We start from the raw sequence: 17,656 nt of genomic DNA, 5'->3' as shown, positions 1-17,656 counted from the left end.
CAGATCAAATCCATGTTACATGGGGCTGACGTTCTAGCCAGGGAGAAAGACAACACATCAATACATGGCAAATATATGTGACCATATCAGGTGGTGATCAGTGTCACAAAGACATAGAAAGCAGGGTAATTAGACAGGATTTGTGGCGGGAGTTGGGTGTGATTTTGAACAGGGTAGTCATGGAATGCCTTTCTGGGTGTGGGGCGGAGTGTGGGCAGAGACCAGAGGAAAGCAAGGGACTGAACTATTACAGCATTTGCATAATGAGTGTTCCAGGTGGGAGCGATAACACTTGGCAAATGTGCTGGGCGTGGTGGGAGATGAGGTTGGGAAGCTGGTCACGACAAGTAGAGTCCCAGAGAGAGTCTCATTAGTGGGGTGAGAACAGCATGTAAAAAAATGAAATTTATTAGAATAGGAAAGAAATTTTTGTTTCAAATATGTTTATGTGCACAATGTAAACAGTATTTCTTATACTAGGTGTCTCAATCAGAAAAGTTTGAAAGCCAGCGAAGGCACTTAATTTAAATCTGGATCATCTTTACACACACACATGGTAATATATAACATACATATATACACATTAATATTCATATATAGTAATTAACTTTTTATTTTGGAATAATTTTAGATTTATAGAAAAGTTCTAAAGATAAAATATAGGGAGTTCCCATGTACCCCCTCACCCATTTCCCCTTAACGTTAACATCTTACATTACTATGGTACATTTGTTAAAACTAAGAAAACAATATTGGTACATTAACTGAGCTATAAACTCTATTTGGATTTTAGTAATTTTTACAGTTTTTAGTTCCAGGATCTAATCCAGGGTACTGCTTTGCATTTACTCATCATGTCTCCTTAGCCATCTCTGGTCTGTGACAATTTTTGCCTTTGTTTTTCATGACCTTGATAATTTTGAGGGGTATTGGCATAAGGTATTTTCTAGAATGTGCCTCAATCCACAAACTCTCCAGAGCTTTGGAGGGTGTTTCTAGTGTTTTCTCATGATTAGAATGGGATTATGAGTTTTTAGGAAGAATCCCGCAGAGGTGAAATGCCTATCACATCCTATCAGGGGTATATGATAGTAACCTGACTTACCTCTGGTGCTGTTATGCTTAATCATTAGGTTTAGGTCATGTTTGCCAGGTTTCTGCACTGTAAGGTGACTATTTTTCCATTTTCCATACTGTATTCTTTGGATGTGAGTCACTAAGTTCAGCCCACACTCAAGGGACGGTGAAAATTAGGCTTTGTTTCCTAAGGGTGGGGTATCTACTTATATTATTTGGAATTCTTCTTTAAGGAAGATTTGTCCTTTGTCACCCATCTGTGTGTTGAATCATTAATTTATACTAAGATGGACTTATGTATATTCTATACTTTCGGTTGTGGTCTAATACTGTGCTATTTATTTTGTTGCTCAAATTGTTCCAGCTTTGGTCATTGGGAGCGCATTCAAATTGGTTCCTGTGTCTCTGTTGGTTATTCATCTTTCTTTTTTTTTTTTTTGAGTGCTCCTTGCTTTCTGGCACTACAAGTTGCCAATCTTTATTATTTTTAAAAGTCTTTCTTTGTAGTGTATCACTTTGTTGTTTTTTTTCCTAGCAAAAATTTGCATTTTTATACTGTTATGTTAGACATGAGCTGGAAAGAGGGAAGTGAGGAGATGGAGATTCTTGCTGTCCCCTAATATCTATTCTCCCTTTCTTCCAAAATTACAGAGGTCACCAGGTAAACCTACATTTCCTAGCCTTTTTTTGCAGCCAAATGCATCTATTGACTGAGTTCGGTCCAATGATTTATAAGTAGAAGTGATATAAGACACTCCCAAGTTCCTGCCCTTAAAAAGACTGAGCATGAATGAGTTCCCTGGGTCCTTTTTTTCCTCTCTCCTGGCTGAAAGACGGCGAGACCCACAATACCATATGATCTTACTTACATGTGGAATGTAAGAAACAAATAAACAAACAAAACAGAAACAAACTCATAGATACAGAGAACATTTTGAGGCTTGCCAGATGGTAGAGGGGTTGGAGGAGTTGGTAAAAAGGGGACAGGATTAAGAAGTACAAATTGGTAGTTACACAATAGTCATGGGGGTGTAAAGTATAGCATAAGGAATATAGTCAATAATATTGTAATAACTATGTAGGGTGTCAGATGGGTATTAGATTTATTGGGGTGATCATTTTGTAAATTACATAAATGTCTAATCATGAGGTTGTACACCTGAAACTAATATAATATTGTATGCTAACTATAATTGAAAAATAAAAAAATATTTTTAAAAAAGAATATTCTGAAAAAGGGACATAAAACTGTATCCAAGTTCTTGTCACTAAGATGGTCATATTCAGTGCTGAAATATTAAATAATAAAGTTCTTCTGTGCCTAAAATAAAATACCACCTTTTAAGACTTGGGATTATTTTAATTGTTCTTTCTTCTTTTTCCTCAATGTGTAAAACAATGGGATTCCCTACCCCACCATTTTCGAGCATCAGTATACACTAGATGTTTCAAGGGGATCCCAGACAGTACCCCCATCTCCACAGCCACTCCATCAGTGGGACAGTACCCAAGACTGGTATGGTGGCCATAGGAGGACATCCGGGTCGAGCATTTCCGATTGGTTCTTTTTAAAGTTTTCTATCTCCTTTTTTGTTTTCTATATCTTTGTTAAAATTTTAACTGAATTCATCTACTTCTTCCCTAAATTCACGGAACATCCTTATAATCAGTGTTTTGAACTCTGTATCTGGTAGATTGCTTATCTCCATTTCGTTTAGTTCTTTTTCTAGAGCTTTCTTCTAGAGCTTTGTTTCCCCATTTTGGCTACTTCTCTGTGTTTATTTCTGTCTTAGGTAGGGCTCCTAAGTCTCCTGGGCTTAATAGAGTGGCTTTATGTAGTAGGTATCCTGTGGGGCCCAGCGAAGCAATCTTCTGGTCACCTGAGCCAGGTGCTCAAGGTGTGTCCCTTGAATGGGTTGTATATACTCTCCTGTTGTAGTTGAGCTTTGGTTCTGTTTACACCTCAATGGGAGAGATTTAACCTCAGGCTGATTGGCTGTGAGGATTGGCTGGTGAGAGGCTGACTCTATGGAGCAGAATTCACTTTAGCAGAGCTCTAGTGCCTCTTTGAGTGTGTCCTCCTCAAATGCTCCCTGGGTGGCACTACAGCTTTGGTCAAAGCTGGTCCCTGGGCGTGCCGGCCCAAGGGCTTCTTGGGAGTGGCCCAGCTGCAGGCCAAGTTCAGCCGCAGCCTGTACACTGCCAAGGGCCACCTGACAAGAATCACCAAGCAATCTGCAGATGGCTGCCATCCGTGCTGGGCTTAGAGGTGAGGTACCTTGAGAGGCCAAGCCAGGAATCAAGGCTGGCTATAGCTAGTGCCAGGCTTGGGACTGCTCAACAAGAAGTATGGGGCACACCAAGGCCAGATGCTGCTTCTTTGGGTTTTGTGAACCTCAGAAATTTTACGAAAGTCTGTAGCACATGCCAGGACAGGCCATTTGTATGGATCAACCTGCTGTAGGCGGCTTGGGTGGGCCCACAAGTTGAGAGGTGTGGGGTCTCAGGGAATCATTTGGGTGGAGTGACCTGTGTTATCCAGGTTGATAGAGACTCAGATATGGCGGCTACCTGCATCTGCACACTGGGAGCAGGGAGGGCTCAACAAAAGAACAATGGATTCTGTCAGCACTTCTGTCTGGGAGAAAGCCATCCCTCCAGCCCTTGTCCTAAAGCCAGACAACTCAATTCCTCCCAGTATGTCCCTGGCACTCTTTGAGCAGCTGCCTCAGTGCTGGAGCTCAGAGCAAGTGATTCCATTACTGAGTAAGTCTGCACATGGGCCTTTTAAGAGAAACATGACTCCTGCAGCTTGTCTTCCTCAGCCACAATCTCCATTGGTTTTCACAGCCAGAAGTTGTGGAGACTTCTCTTTCTGCCACTGGAACCCTGGGCTGGGGAGCCCAGTATGGAGCTGGGTCCCCTCACTCCTCAGGTTAGATGTCTGCAGCTAAGATATCCCTCCTGATTCTCAACCTCCACACGTGGTTGTGGGATCTGCCCATTTCGTGTCTGCGCCCCTCCTACAAGTCTCAAGGTGGCATCTTCTGTATGTCCCCAGTTGTAGGACTTCTGTTCAGCCAGATCTCAGGTGACTCCCAATGATAGCTGTTCTGTATTTCTGTTGTTATTTTGATGTGGTTGTGAGAGAAGGCAAGCACAGCGTTTGCCTTCTACACCATCTTCAAAGCGTGGTATTTTTTGAAATTTTTCATTCTTACAGTTTGCTTGAGCTAAATGTGCTTGTTACATTAGTGGTAAGAAGGCCTGAGGCAGCATTCATGGGACTTTAAGAAGTCAAGTGTTTTCTCAAATGTTTTCTGTATATTCTCTTAAATTTTCTCAAGGAAGCTTTAGCATTTTTTAAATTCACATTTAGATTTGAAATCCACCTGGAATTGGTTTTTATGTATGATATGAAGTAAGGACAAAATTTCAATTGTTTTAAAAACCACCCTTTTCCTGTGGCTCTGCAGTGGATAACTTTGTCATAAATCAAAGGCATTTGGCAGTATCTACTAAAATTGAACATATGCATATCCTCTTATTGACTAAATCCACTCCTAGATATATACCTAACAGAAATACATTCATATGTGCATGAAAAGACAGACTTAAGAATGTTTATAACAGCACTATTCAAAATATAGCAGCACTATTCAAAATAGCCCTAAAATGAAAACGACCCAAATGTTGATCATCAGTAGAATAGAGTCACGGTATATTCATGCAATAAAATAATATACGGCCATGAAAACATGTAAGCTAATTTACACATGATAATTTTGATAAATCCCACAACGGTATTATTGAGTGAAAGAATTGAAAAGTAAAATAACATAAATTATATCATTCTATTTGTATAAAGTTTTAAAATGGAAAAAACTAATCTGCGGTGTTAGCAGGTTACCTTTGGGGAGCAGAGTGGAGTTAGCAACTGGGGGAAACTGAGGAGGGTTTCTGAGGTGCTATTATTGTCCTATTTCTTTATCTGGGTGGTGTTTACTTTGTGATAATTCTTTTAACTGTGTACTTATATGTTTGCACTTTTTTGGATGTGTATTATACACCAATCTAAAAGTTATTTGAAAAGAGAAGTTGGATTTTATGTTATATTCTAAAGGAAGTAAGACTGAAGAGAGGCATCATACAGTTAGGACACATCATACATGGAGGTGGCCTTCTTTTGGTTTTAAAGTAGTTGTTGCATTTCTCTAGTGAAGCACCAAAACATAAAAGACACCTGATATACATGCGAACAATGTATGATATTTGATATAAAATGGTGGATGAAAGAGGAAAACCAGTAGTCAGATTTCAGCAAATCTCAAATACCACTGTACCATTATTTTAACAAACCATTTATATGGAAAATGTTACTAATTAAATATAAAACCATGCCTTAATGATGGTCCTGGGGGACACATGAATTGGTCATATCAGCTTCTCATTGCTTTGAGATTTCCTTGATTTATTCCAAGGAATTTGGCAATTTTTCCTACCTACAGTTGTCTTATTTGCTTGGCTTGTAATATTATGATAGACATGTTTTTGCATATATTACAGGAACAAAATGGAGTACGATTTCTTCTAATTGTGGATCTCTTCTGTTCTTAGTTCCTGTAAAGCTCTTGGTTGAACTTTACAAGAGAATTTAGCAGTTTGGCCATTCTTCCGAGTGAAATGTTTGCTTTATTACTACCAATTTGCCCCTGCTGCTCTGTTTCCTAGCCTTTCTGTGACAATAACCTTTTGTTTCAATGAGAAGTCTTTTAAAAGACATTTTAAACATCAGTTAAACTCATCTACTGCAATGCCAATGGAATAGCTCTGGCCAAGTTCACACATGTGAAGGTAGTGACACAGTTGCTGCCTGGCCAGCAGTGACTGTAAGAGGTGTCTCAATTTCAGAGATGTTAAAATGTGAAAAAATGTGCATCTTAGAATTGATGAATCAGTGTGTTAAAGGGAAAGGCAAAGTCAGAAAATTACTATTTACAGAGTTAGAGGAAGTCTTACACACTTGCATAATTTAGGCTGAAAATAAGCTGTGATGTATTTCAAGGACCTAGAAGAAAATCAGAGAATAAGTCAAAAGAAAATAACATAGTTTTCCTAAAGTAAATATATTGTGCTTGAATGGAAGCTGGTATTCATCAAGTTGATATGGAGAAGCATGGCTAGTCTCTTTCTTCGCTTGGGAGGCAAGGTGATGTGATAACTTAGAGCAGTGGAATGTTAGTGAATGTTTAGCAATTGGCTCTTTGGAAAAAAATGTCCATATATGTATATTATAAATTTGATTGATATAAAACACGTAGCACACAGTTTATAAGTAATAGTAAACATATAATACTCTTTGTTGTAAATTACCATATAGCCAATTGGCCAAATGAGTCCTATAGCATGCTTTTGCAAATTTTTCCCTAATTCTGTATCCATAGCCAAACTTGGTTGCAATTAACAAATAAGTACAAATCTGACATAAATGTTGGTTGATATTTTTGTTTGTGTGAGTGAATATGAGCAAAGTGAAACGGCAAAGATATATGTTGGAACTTCACTCATTTGTGAATGACATAAGTGACTTCTTCGCTGATTCAGATAACAGTCTTCTAACACTGAAAGAATTTTTCTTCAGTGTTTTTGTGTTATGAAAAATGTAACAGCTATAGACAACACATATTTTAGTCTATATTATTAACACTTTCCCACTTCTTAAGTCTAAACAATCAACAAAATGATAAATCAAGCCCCGATATGTAGTGTGTACCAATTGCTGTGTTGTAAATACTCCCATTATGGCTAATTTCCAGCTATCAATGTGATCTTACTGAATGTGGAGATGGGAAGAGATGTGTAGTAGCACACCAATAGATAATATTTCCACCCAACAGATATAAGAGATGTAAATAACATTAAGAGCACAGACACTAGTAAAAGGTAGTGATAATAATTAGGTGTGATTAATTTTGAGTATTTATTACCTTCTTCTAAATATAATTTATTTAATTGTAAGTTTTTATCAGTTAATTTTTAATAATGGTTGTATTTAACAAATGCTAACAAAATTCCTGAAATTTTAACTATCAGCTTTTGCAAGCCTGAATGAGTCAGCTCTGGAACACCTCTGCTATGGAGTCAGACAACTTTAGGTTTATATTTAACTTTACCAGTTCCTATTCTCCAACCATGGACAATACACCAAGCCTCTTCAAGCCCAGTTATTTCTACAGCAGGGCTAATGATACCTACACCATAGAGTTGAATGAGTATGGAACAAGATCAAGTTTGTGAAGTCCACACAAAGTAGGAGCACGATATTAATTTTTTTCTCTTTTTCTGGTCTTTCTCTTGTCTCATCCATTCTGAACACTGCTTGTTAAAATTATCTTCCTGAAACAGAGATATTACTATGTCATCCCTCTGACTTACATTGGTATTAAGCACAAACTTCAATTTACAAGGTACACATCTCACTTATCTCATTCTTTCATTACTATTCAGAAGGTCATCCACACCCCGATTATAAATCTGTTGACATCTCCCACATCATCCTTGTGGATCCCCTCTCTACACCTTTGCTCTCTGCATTCCTTCCCAGGAGATCTTTGTGCCATCCGTGCCACCTTCCACCTTCCCCATGGAAACACATCCCCATGAGGCTTCCTTCGTTAGCTCCATCTTATAATAATAACTAACCTGTATTGAGTGCTGGGGATGTGTCAAGAAGTGTGCAAAGTGCTTTATATGCATTATCCCATTTAGTTGGTCCAATTTAAAGATGAAGAAACAGAGGCACAGCGAGAATAAATAACTTACACAAGTAATACACCCAATGAATGGTAGAGCTGGCATAGCAAATCAGGTGGTCTGATTTCAGAACTTGGGCTCTTAGACATTATGTCCCACTTAACTGCCTGAATAACTACCTAATTAAATAAATTACTTGTTTAATGTGAATATATCATGTATAATGTTATATATCATGTTCTTGGCCTTTTGCATGTCTAGGTTTATAGGCTTTATCATAGTACCAATCCTCTTGAGGGCAGAGGTATTCATTTATCAAAATTTATAAAGTACCCTCCTATGTATCAGGTACTCTACTAAGCACTGGGTATACAGGACCAGTCCTCAGTGAAAGAAATGGCAAAAACATCCATACAGAATACTATGCAGCTATAACAAAGAACGAGGAGGCTCTTTATGTAAGGACATGGGAAGATTTCCGAGCTATACTGTTAAGTGAATAAAAAGCAAGGTGCAGAACACTTTGTGCACTATGCCATCCTTTATGTAAAATATAAAGAGGGGTTGATAAAAAAAATTTTCTGTATTTTAACTGGTAAAACAAAGTCCCAGTCTTTATCATCATGATGTTCGAAGAATGAACAATGTACTACAATAATGCTAAAATTGATGTACAATGAAAACTTGACCTTCAAAAAATATGTATTCTGAAACCTTTACAAATTCCTAAAATAACATATACCACTATGGCAGTGAAGGCCAGCTGTTTAATGAAGTCTCATGCTCCCATTCTAGAATGTAGAGTTGTTGATGAGAAGTGGCTTCTAGCAAAGTACTATATTTCCCAGTCTTCCTGGTATGTGGGACTATATGATTAAATTCTAGCCAATGGAATGTGGGGAGAAGTGATGTGATCACTTCTAGGACTAACCATAAAAACTTCCTGTGGGATCTGCAGGCTGGAGGTTGACATCCAGGAAGTTTCTGAATGACTGTGTGTGGAGCAAAGCTACTTTACTCCCCTTCCCCGCACTGGGCGGCACATGAGAAATGAAATTCTATTCCATTTAGCCAGTGAGAGTACAGTGTTTATCTTTATTAAAGTTTGTATTACCTTCATTAATACATCACTCCAGTATACAGTTTTCCCCTCAAAACTTAAGTAAAATTTTTAAATGACTCTTTCAGACTCTTACTAATTTATCTCACCTTTTAGGCATGTATTTGTACACTGGCTGGAACACTTGAAACAGTTTCACTAATTGGTTTTTCTTATTTTTACCTAATTCCTATGGTAGGATTATCCGTATCACAAAGCTATGCTACAGACATATGTGACATCTCCCTTTTTAAGTGATCCAATATTTCCATTTTCTTGCCAGAACTATATTTTCTTAGACCTTTTAACTTCTGTCTCTAGTGTAAACAACTGCCAGCTTTCCTCTTCTTTTTCTCCTTTTTAAAATTTTATTTTATTATGAAATGCATCATACATACAGCAGAGGGCATAAAAGAGAGTACAGTTTTCAAGAAAATGAGAAGACAAAGACTTGTGAAACACCACCCAAGTCAAGAAATGGAACATTGCCAACTCCCCAAAGCCCTCCAGTTGTCTCTTTCTTACAATTTCCTTCCTTCATCCACAGAGGCAAGCACTATCCTGACCTTGGTAATAATCATTTCCTTGCTTTTCTTTATTGTTTTACCACCTATGTCTGATTCTTAAGTTATGTAAAGTAGTTGATCTGTTGTTGAACTTCATATAAAGGGAATAATAAGCCCCATCTACTGTGTCTTGCTTCTGTGTCCAACATGATGTTTGAGAGTCATCCATGTTGTTTCATGTGCTCTAGTTAGTTCATTTTCATTGTTGTAGAGTAGTCCTTTCTGTGAATATACTGCATTTCACTTAGTCATTCTAGTGTTGAAAAACATTGGATTACTGTAAACATTGCTTTTATGAACATTCTTTTCCATATATCCTGGTGCAGATGAGCATGTGTTTCTTTAAGGTATTCACTGAGAGTGAACTTGACAGGATATGGAATATGCCTGTCTTTAAATTAGATAACGCCATACTGTTTTGCAAAGTGCTTGTACCATTTCATGTGCCCATCAGTGTTGTATGAAAGTTCTTCTTGTTCCTCACTACGCCAACATTTGGTGTTGTCAGACTTCGATTATTTTTTGTTAATCCGGTAGGCATTTCATTGTGGTTTTAATTTGAATTTTTGTTTATTAATAAGGTTAACTACCTCTTTATATGTTTATTGACCGTTTAGATTCCCTTTCATGTGAAGTGCCTAATTTAAATCTTTTGCCCAGTCTCTAATGATGGTTTTACTCTTGATTGTAGCTCTTAATCCTGGATTTGTGTCAGTTATATGTATTTCAAATATATTCTTTATCCAACACCTGTCTTTTCACGTTCATTATGGTATCTTTTGAAAAATAGACAGCCTTAACTTGATCAGGTCTGGATTTATCTTCTCCTTTATAGATAGTGCTTTTTTGTGTCTTAAGAAATCCTTCTTTTCCCTGAAGTCATAGTTATTTCCCAGTATTATTTTCAAAGATTTTATAGTTCTAGCTTTCACATTTAGGTCTTTATTTCACCTGGAAGTAGAGGTCTAGCTTCATTATTTTCTATGTGGTTACCCAATTGTTCCAGCACCATTTATTGAAAAGTCTGTCAATCCCCCATTGATCTGCAATGCCACCTGTGGTCATACATCAAAGATTCATGTATGTGGGGGTCTGTTTTGGGGATTTACATTCCGTTCCATGGTCTATTTGTCTAACCCTGTGCCAATACCATATATATTTTTTTCCATTACAATTTTCTTTTGTCATTCATCCTACATATTTGTTTTGAGTGCCTGATAGATACTGTTCCACGTACTGAGAATAAAGCAGTGAATAAAGCAGACAAAAATCCCTGCCCTCTCAGAGTTTATGTTCTAGTTGGAAAGTCAGACAATAAACAAGTAAATAAAATACACAGTATGGTGGATAACAACATGTGCTAAGGAGAAAAATAAACCAGAGAATGGGAATTGGAAATGTGGGGATGGAGCTGAAATTATGAATAGGATGGCCAGGGAAGGTATCATTAAGAAGGAAATATTTGAGTTTACATCTAAAGGAAATAAAGAAACACCCTGTGGCTATCTGGAGGAGGAGAGCTATAGGCAGAAGGATCAGCAAGTGCAAATGCCCCAAGACAGGACTGTGCCTGGTGTGTCTGAGTAATGGGTGAGGCCAGTGTGTGCGTGCGGTGTGAATGAAGACAAAAGGAGAAGTTAGAGTCGATAGGGGCCCATCATGGGGGGCCTTGTAATTCATAGTACAGAATTTTGCTTTCACTGCTATTAGAGGCTTTTGAGTGGAGCAATTTGATCTAACATGTAGTTAAAAGGATCCTTCTGGATACTGAGTTGAGAACAGACTGAAGAGGAGCCAGAATAGAAACAAGGAGATCAGCTAAGAGGCTGTTGAAACAAGTCAGATGAAAGATAATGATGACTTGATAGCTATGTTGATACAAGTTAGAATCTGAATTGCTGATGGATTAGATGTGATATTTGAGAGAAAGAGAGTAGTCAGAGATGACTCCAGAATTTCTTCTTGGGGCCATGTTCTACAGAGGAACAAAGTTTTTCTTATTTGATGAGGATTACCATACACAGACTGTGTCCACAGAGAAGAGGAACTTCAATATGATGTAGGTACTGGGCCAAACTCATCTGCCTCTACATCCATCAATAAAAGTCAAAGGAGACTTCTTAGAGGAGGCTGACTTCAAGCTAACTTTTTGGAAGGAGAATTTTCCAGATGAACTCTGGGCCTTTCAAGTATGGGCTCCAGGCTGCAGGGTAGGTCCAGGTCTGTTCAATGTGTCTCTACATTAGCCCTGGACCAGAGACTACTTGGGGGCATGCTCTTCTCTTGGTAGATCTCAGTGCAAGAGACCAAGACAAATGGTGTACAGGCATATGTAGAGCCTCTGCTTGGATAATGTCTGCTACTTTTGTATTGAACTAAGCAGGTCACATAGCTCAATCCAAAGTCACTGAGGCAGGGAAATATGCTCTACGTATTCTACGACATTGCAAGGTCACACGGCTGGGAAAGGGAGCAAGAATTAACAATACTCCATTAACAATACTCCTGTCATCGTAGTAGCAGCAAGAAATGATTAGGGCAATAACATTGGAAAGGAAGATATAGAGTCAAAGGAATTAGGGAGCATGAGCTCCTAGGACTTAGGGTTCATTAGAAGTAAAGTGAGTGGAAAGATAGAAGCTTCTATTCTGAGCATGTGGGTAATAAACTAATACTTACAGAGTGCTTAGTAGCTAGTAGAACTTATTCTAAGTACTTATATACACTGACTAATATAATCTTCTCATAACATTATGAGATAGGAGCTACATTAACTCTGTTTAACAGATAAGGATACCAAAGCACAGTCATTATATAATTTGCCCAGGATTATAAGACATAGTGATGCTTAGATTTGAGTCCTTAACATCTTGCTCTACAGTCCATGTGGCTGACCACTATGAATACTGCCTTTTAACTATGCCTAGTTGAGTGTACTTACTACATAAGATGCGTAGCAGAGCCATTGGTGGAGTTCCAGATGCTGACCTTGAGGCATGAGATATGCTCTTGTAGATGCAATTTGATGAAATTAGTTGGTCAATTATTTGTAAATCTTCAATACAAAGCAGGAAAAATCAAAAATAAGATAAACCAAAAGTGCAATAGTCCAAAAGTCCACACAGGCTAACACCTGAGGCATATTGTTGTAGGGGATTTCATGCTGGTTGCAGTGAAAAGGAAGACTAGAGTGAGTGATATCTTCCATATCACCAATATTTCTGCAGGGCTTGCCAGTGTAGGAGGAGATTAGGAGTAATCTCAGAGATAAAATCTTCAGACTGGAGTCTACTGGCATCACAGGAAGCTAAGGGATTAAATCCTGTTTCCATTGAAGGGAACAGTAAATTTAGAGGAAGCAGTAATGTCTGGAATGAGGGACAGAAGATTAAGTAAATTATTATTGGGTCAAAAGATAGAAGGAGAAGTGAAGCAGAACATCCAAAGAAGAAAAATACTTCTGCTGGATTTCCATCAGGAAAACCTAGGTGACCTCTAAAAGTAGTGGTGAGGATAGGGACAGAACCAGATCATAGGCTCTCAGAGTGGAAAGAGGCAGGGTCTCATCTCATGCTTTAAATATCTGTGTACACTGGGCATTCTTCACCTGGAATTTGAGAATGAGTTTCACACTTGAATGTAAAGCTGTGTATTAATATATGTGTATGTGTGTGTATGGATCTGCAAATTTATCTGAAAAGAAAAAGATCCATAGCTGTCATCAGATTTTCAAAGGGGTCTTTGATTCCCAAAATGTCCAAAACAACTGATTTTATAGTTTCTTCTTGAACAAACACTTTTGGCTCCTTTTCTCAGGGGTGGTCTGTTTTGCTGACAGCACTGTTAGAACATCCTTCTTCATACTGAGCTGACATCTATCTTCTAGGAACTCCCACCTTTGGTCTTGATTTTGCCCTCTGGAGCAACACTGGCTAAGACTAATCCCTCTTTCATCTTTCTAAATGGAAACTCATTTCTCAATGTACTGAATTTTTTCCTGATATGAGCTTAGTTGTGAAAGGAAATCCTTGACATTTCTGATGCCTTCAAAGATTCTAATGGAGTCAGCAAATATGCTCATATTTTGAAAGTTTATAAGTTTAGCCAACTAGAGCTTAAAAGTAACAGATTCTATTACTTGAACCCCATGTAATCCCATGAAGCTGAATTTCTACGTTTCTTAAAATATTGGAGAAAGAATACAGAAGTCTATCCTCTTACTGTTTGGCAAATAATGTCTAATGATAATGCCAAAGAGTCTGACTTTCAGGAAAAGCAGCATTAATAAGGAGGACATATATCTTGATTGTAACAACCACATAGCTTTGAAAAATGAAAAATAAAAATTATTTGGAAAGCCAAGACTATTAGGAAGAAAGAATTTCTCTATGTTATGGGATTGGATTTTTAAAAAAGTCTGTGACCTCAAATTTCTCATTAAAACACATTGGTTTTCTTACAAATTATGCTACATAAAGGTCATAAAAAAAACTCTCAGGAAAATAGGAATAGAAGAGAACTTCTTCAACATAAAGGTAACTAAGAAAAACCTATAGCTAACATCATACTTAATGATAAAAGATTGAATGTTTTCCCCCTAAGATGAGAAACGAAGCAAAGATGTTTGCTCTTTCCATTTCTATTCAACATTGTACTAGAGGTCCTAGCCAGTGCAATAAGGCAAGAAAAAGAAATAAAAGGCATTCAGATTGTAAATGGAAAAACAAAACTGTGTTTCTTTGCAGGTTGACATGATTGTCTCTGTAGAAAACCTGATGGAATCTCAAAAAATCTACTACAGCTAATAAGCAAATTTATCGAAATTTTAGCACTGACCAGTTGACTCTAAAATTCATATGAAAATGCAAAGGACCTAGAGGAGCAAAATCAATGTTAAGAAAAGAAGAGCCAAGTCAGAGGGCTTACACTATCTGACATTAAGATTTATTTTAAAGCTAGAGTAATCAAGTATTAATGTTAAGATAGACAAACAGATCAATGAAGTAGAACAGAGAGTTCAGAAATAGACCCTTAACATGGCTGATTCATTTTTAACAAGGTGCAAGGGTAATCAAAAAGTGCAGGAACATATTAGATATATTTTTTAAACCCTTAGATATAACTCCAAAAGCATGACCCATAGAAGAGGAAATAATAAATTAGACTTCATAAAAATTAAGAATTTCTGCTCTTTGAAAGACACTGCTAAAAGAATAAAAAGGTATGCCCACACTAGGAGACAATATTTATAAGTCATATATCTGATAAAAGACTTGTATCCAGAATACATAAATATCTCTCAAGACTCAATAATAAGAAAACAAACAATTCAGCTTAAAGAGTAGGCAAAAGACTTGAACACTTCACCAAAGAGGATTTACTGATGACAAACAAGCCCATGAAAAGATGCTCAGTATCTTTGGTCATTAAGGTAATGCCAATCAAAACCACAATAAGATAACACTACTGTTAGAATGGCTTAAATGAAAAAGACTGACCATATCTAATGTTGTCAAGGATGTAGAGCCACTGAAACTCTCACACACTTCTAGTATGGATGTAAAATGGCACCACAACTTTGGAAAGCAGTTTGGCCCCTTCCTAATATGTTAAATATACAGCTACGATAGGTAGGACTCAGTAATTCCATTCCTAGATATTTATACCCAAGAGAAATGAAAGCATATGTCCATACAGAGTTGCATACAAATACTCATAACAGCTTTATTTGTAATAGGCAAAAACTGGAAATAACCTAGATGTCATCAACAGGTGACTGGATAAACAAATTGTGGTATATCTCTATAATGAATACTACTCAGCAATAAAAAGGAGTGAGCTATTGATAGAAAACTGAATAATTGACAACAGATTAATCTCAAAATAAGCATGAGTGGAAGAAGCTACAAGAAGAGTACATATGGTATGATTCCATTTGTTTAAAGTTCTGGAAAATGCAAACTAACACACAGTAATGGAAATATTAGTGGTTGCCTGGAAAAGGAGTGAGCGTGGGAGAGTGATGCATGGAGGGATTACAGAGGCATGGGGAAACTTCTGGCAGTGATGGGTATGTTCATTACCTTGATGATGGTGATAGTTTCATACATGTATACAGATGGCAAAATTGTTCACTCTAAACATGCGTAGTTTATCGTATGACAATTACACCTCAGGAAAGCTATGTATGCAGTATGCATACCACGTGATAGGCATACTGTGTGCTAGGTTGTGTTGTAAATGTGTGAAATGCGTTCTCTTTTTTAATTATAACAAACCCGTCAGGTTTGTTCTCTTTTGATTGTTCCCTTTTACAGACAAGAACACTGAAGCGTAGGAGTTTGATCATGTCCAAGGCAAGTAAGTGGCAGCCTGACCATACTCTCACTCTTAACTATGAACTTGTGGTAGAAAGAAATATATAGAAGAGAAGCACAACAAAATGCTAAGAGTTCTCACATTCATTATCTAGGTCCTCGTAAGAGAGTGTGGCGTAAGCGGTTCAAATGCTCATGCCTACTTTACAGATGGACAAACTGAGGTTCAAACAGATTAAGGTGATCTTTACACAGTTTCAGAGGTTGGGCTGTCAGAGAAGCTATGTCTCCCTACTCCTCAAATCAGGGCCCTGTCCACTGAATCACAAAATTTCAATTGCGTTTTTTTTTTTTTTTTTCAGTCCGATGAAGATCATGTAAATTGAGTTGTGTTTATAGATATCTGAAACTCCAACAACTGACCATGGCAATATTACCTAGTATTTCCTTCTGCGATTGCCGCTCAGGAGAAAGGTAAGACTTGGCACTTACAGGGTCACGCGGCACTCGAGTCCATATAGAACCTTTTGGCTTTCAACACCCAAGAACTGGCTGGCGGGCAGCTGGCCGAAGCCCCGCGGCCACGTCCCGGCGCCCAGGCCGGGGCCCCTCCCGCTCGGCTCCGCGGGGGCGTCGAGGAGGCGGGCCCGGGGACGCTCGCGAGTCGCTCAGGAGCGGCGCCCCCTGCCGGCGCCCTGCTCGCTCGCCCTGGATCCGGTCCGGGCGGCGCGGGGACGCCCGCCTGAGAGCCAGCAAGCAAGCGGGCGGGCGTCGGGTGCGCTGCGGGTGAGCGGGCGCGCCCTGCAGGGGTAGGTGGACCGCAGGCGGGAGGGGGGCCGGCGCGCGCGGGCGGGGGCCGGGGCTGGCGAGGGGCGCGCGCCGGGGGTCGGCGCGGGGGCCCGGCGGCGGGGGCGCGCGCGGGGGCGCGCAGCGGGCGCGAGTCATCAATTATGCAAGAACTCGGGCGGTGCGGGGGGCGGGCGCGGGGAGCGCTCCAAGATGGCGCCCACCGCAGTCCCGCCCGCCGCAGCCTCGGCGCCTCTGCAGTCCGGCCGCGCCTCCCGGGCTCCGCACTAGGGCCGCCGCTGCCTCCTTCGCCGCCGCTGCCGTAAGTCGCCCCAGAGACCCCGCCCTGCTGCCGCTCCTCGCCCGCTGGGTTCCCCCTCTGGTTTCGGGACCCTGGAGCGGGGCTCGCCCATCTCCAGTCAGGGGCTTTGCCGCAGCGTGCGCGGTGGGGCTCCAGGGGCCATGGAGCTGGGCTTCTGCCCTCCCTGTTTTGGACAGATGTTTGGAAGTCTTGCTTCCTTCTCCCATGTTTACCGGGGGTCGCTGAGGAAAATTGAGGATCACCGGCCCCCATCCCCATACATCCTCGCTCTCCTCGTCTCTTGCCTGCATTGGGGGACCCTGGCCTCAGCGCCTCTTTGGTAGTGCGGCGCTCCCTCCTCCCCCACTCCTCCGCCGCCCCATCTCCCAGGGCTCGGGAAGAGTCGGAGGCCCCTCGCCGGGTTGTACTGGGAAGGGCAGCGCTGTCGGGATCTTCCTACAGTAGCCCCTCAGGTCTACTCCCTCCCCCATATCTTACTGCATCCATCTCCCCATGTGGCTCCAGATTGTTACCAACTGCAGAAGCCTGGGGTTCTTAGGGCAGCCAGGACTCTCCCTGTCCTTTACTCGGATGTGTCTGGACCCCTTCCGACAGGGTGCTCTGGGGCTGTGTTAGGGGCACCCAGGACCTTCCTGGGAAGGCTAGGATTCCTGCATTAGGGAGTACATCACTTTCAGAATATCCCCCCCCCACCCCACCCCCATGCCACCCGATGCAGAGCTTGTTCCTGTCCTCC

The 17,656-nt window shown here is 40.1% G+C and overlaps 1 protein-coding gene across 10 annotated transcripts in view; it reads left to right on the top strand.

The window, feature by feature from the left end:
• Window positions 1-16,495: 16,495 nt before the first annotated feature.
• Window positions 16,496-17,656, top strand: part of SCN8A (sodium voltage-gated channel alpha subunit 8) — a 172,229-nt gene continuing 171,068 nt past the window's right edge. For 3 of the 10 annotated variants that reach the window (XM_039862217.1, XM_039862213.1, XM_039862220.1), the window contains exon 1: window positions 16,795-16,920. The gene's annotated coding sequence lies outside the window, so the exon portion shown is untranslated. Of the gene's footprint in view, window positions 16,622-16,794; window positions 16,921-17,656 lie in introns of those variants that run through there. The other 7 variants (XM_039862210.1, XM_039862215.1, XM_039862216.1 and 4 more) reach the window with 5 other exon arrangements.

Source organism: Pteropus medius, unplaced genomic scaffold, assembly GCF_902729225.1.
Source record: "Pteropus medius unplaced genomic scaffold, Ma_sr-lr_union100, whole genome shotgun sequence".
NCBI classification, from domain to species: Eukaryota; Metazoa; Chordata; class Mammalia; order Chiroptera; family Pteropodidae; genus Pteropus; species Pteropus medius.
This window is presented reverse-complemented; position numbering and strand designations above follow the sequence as displayed.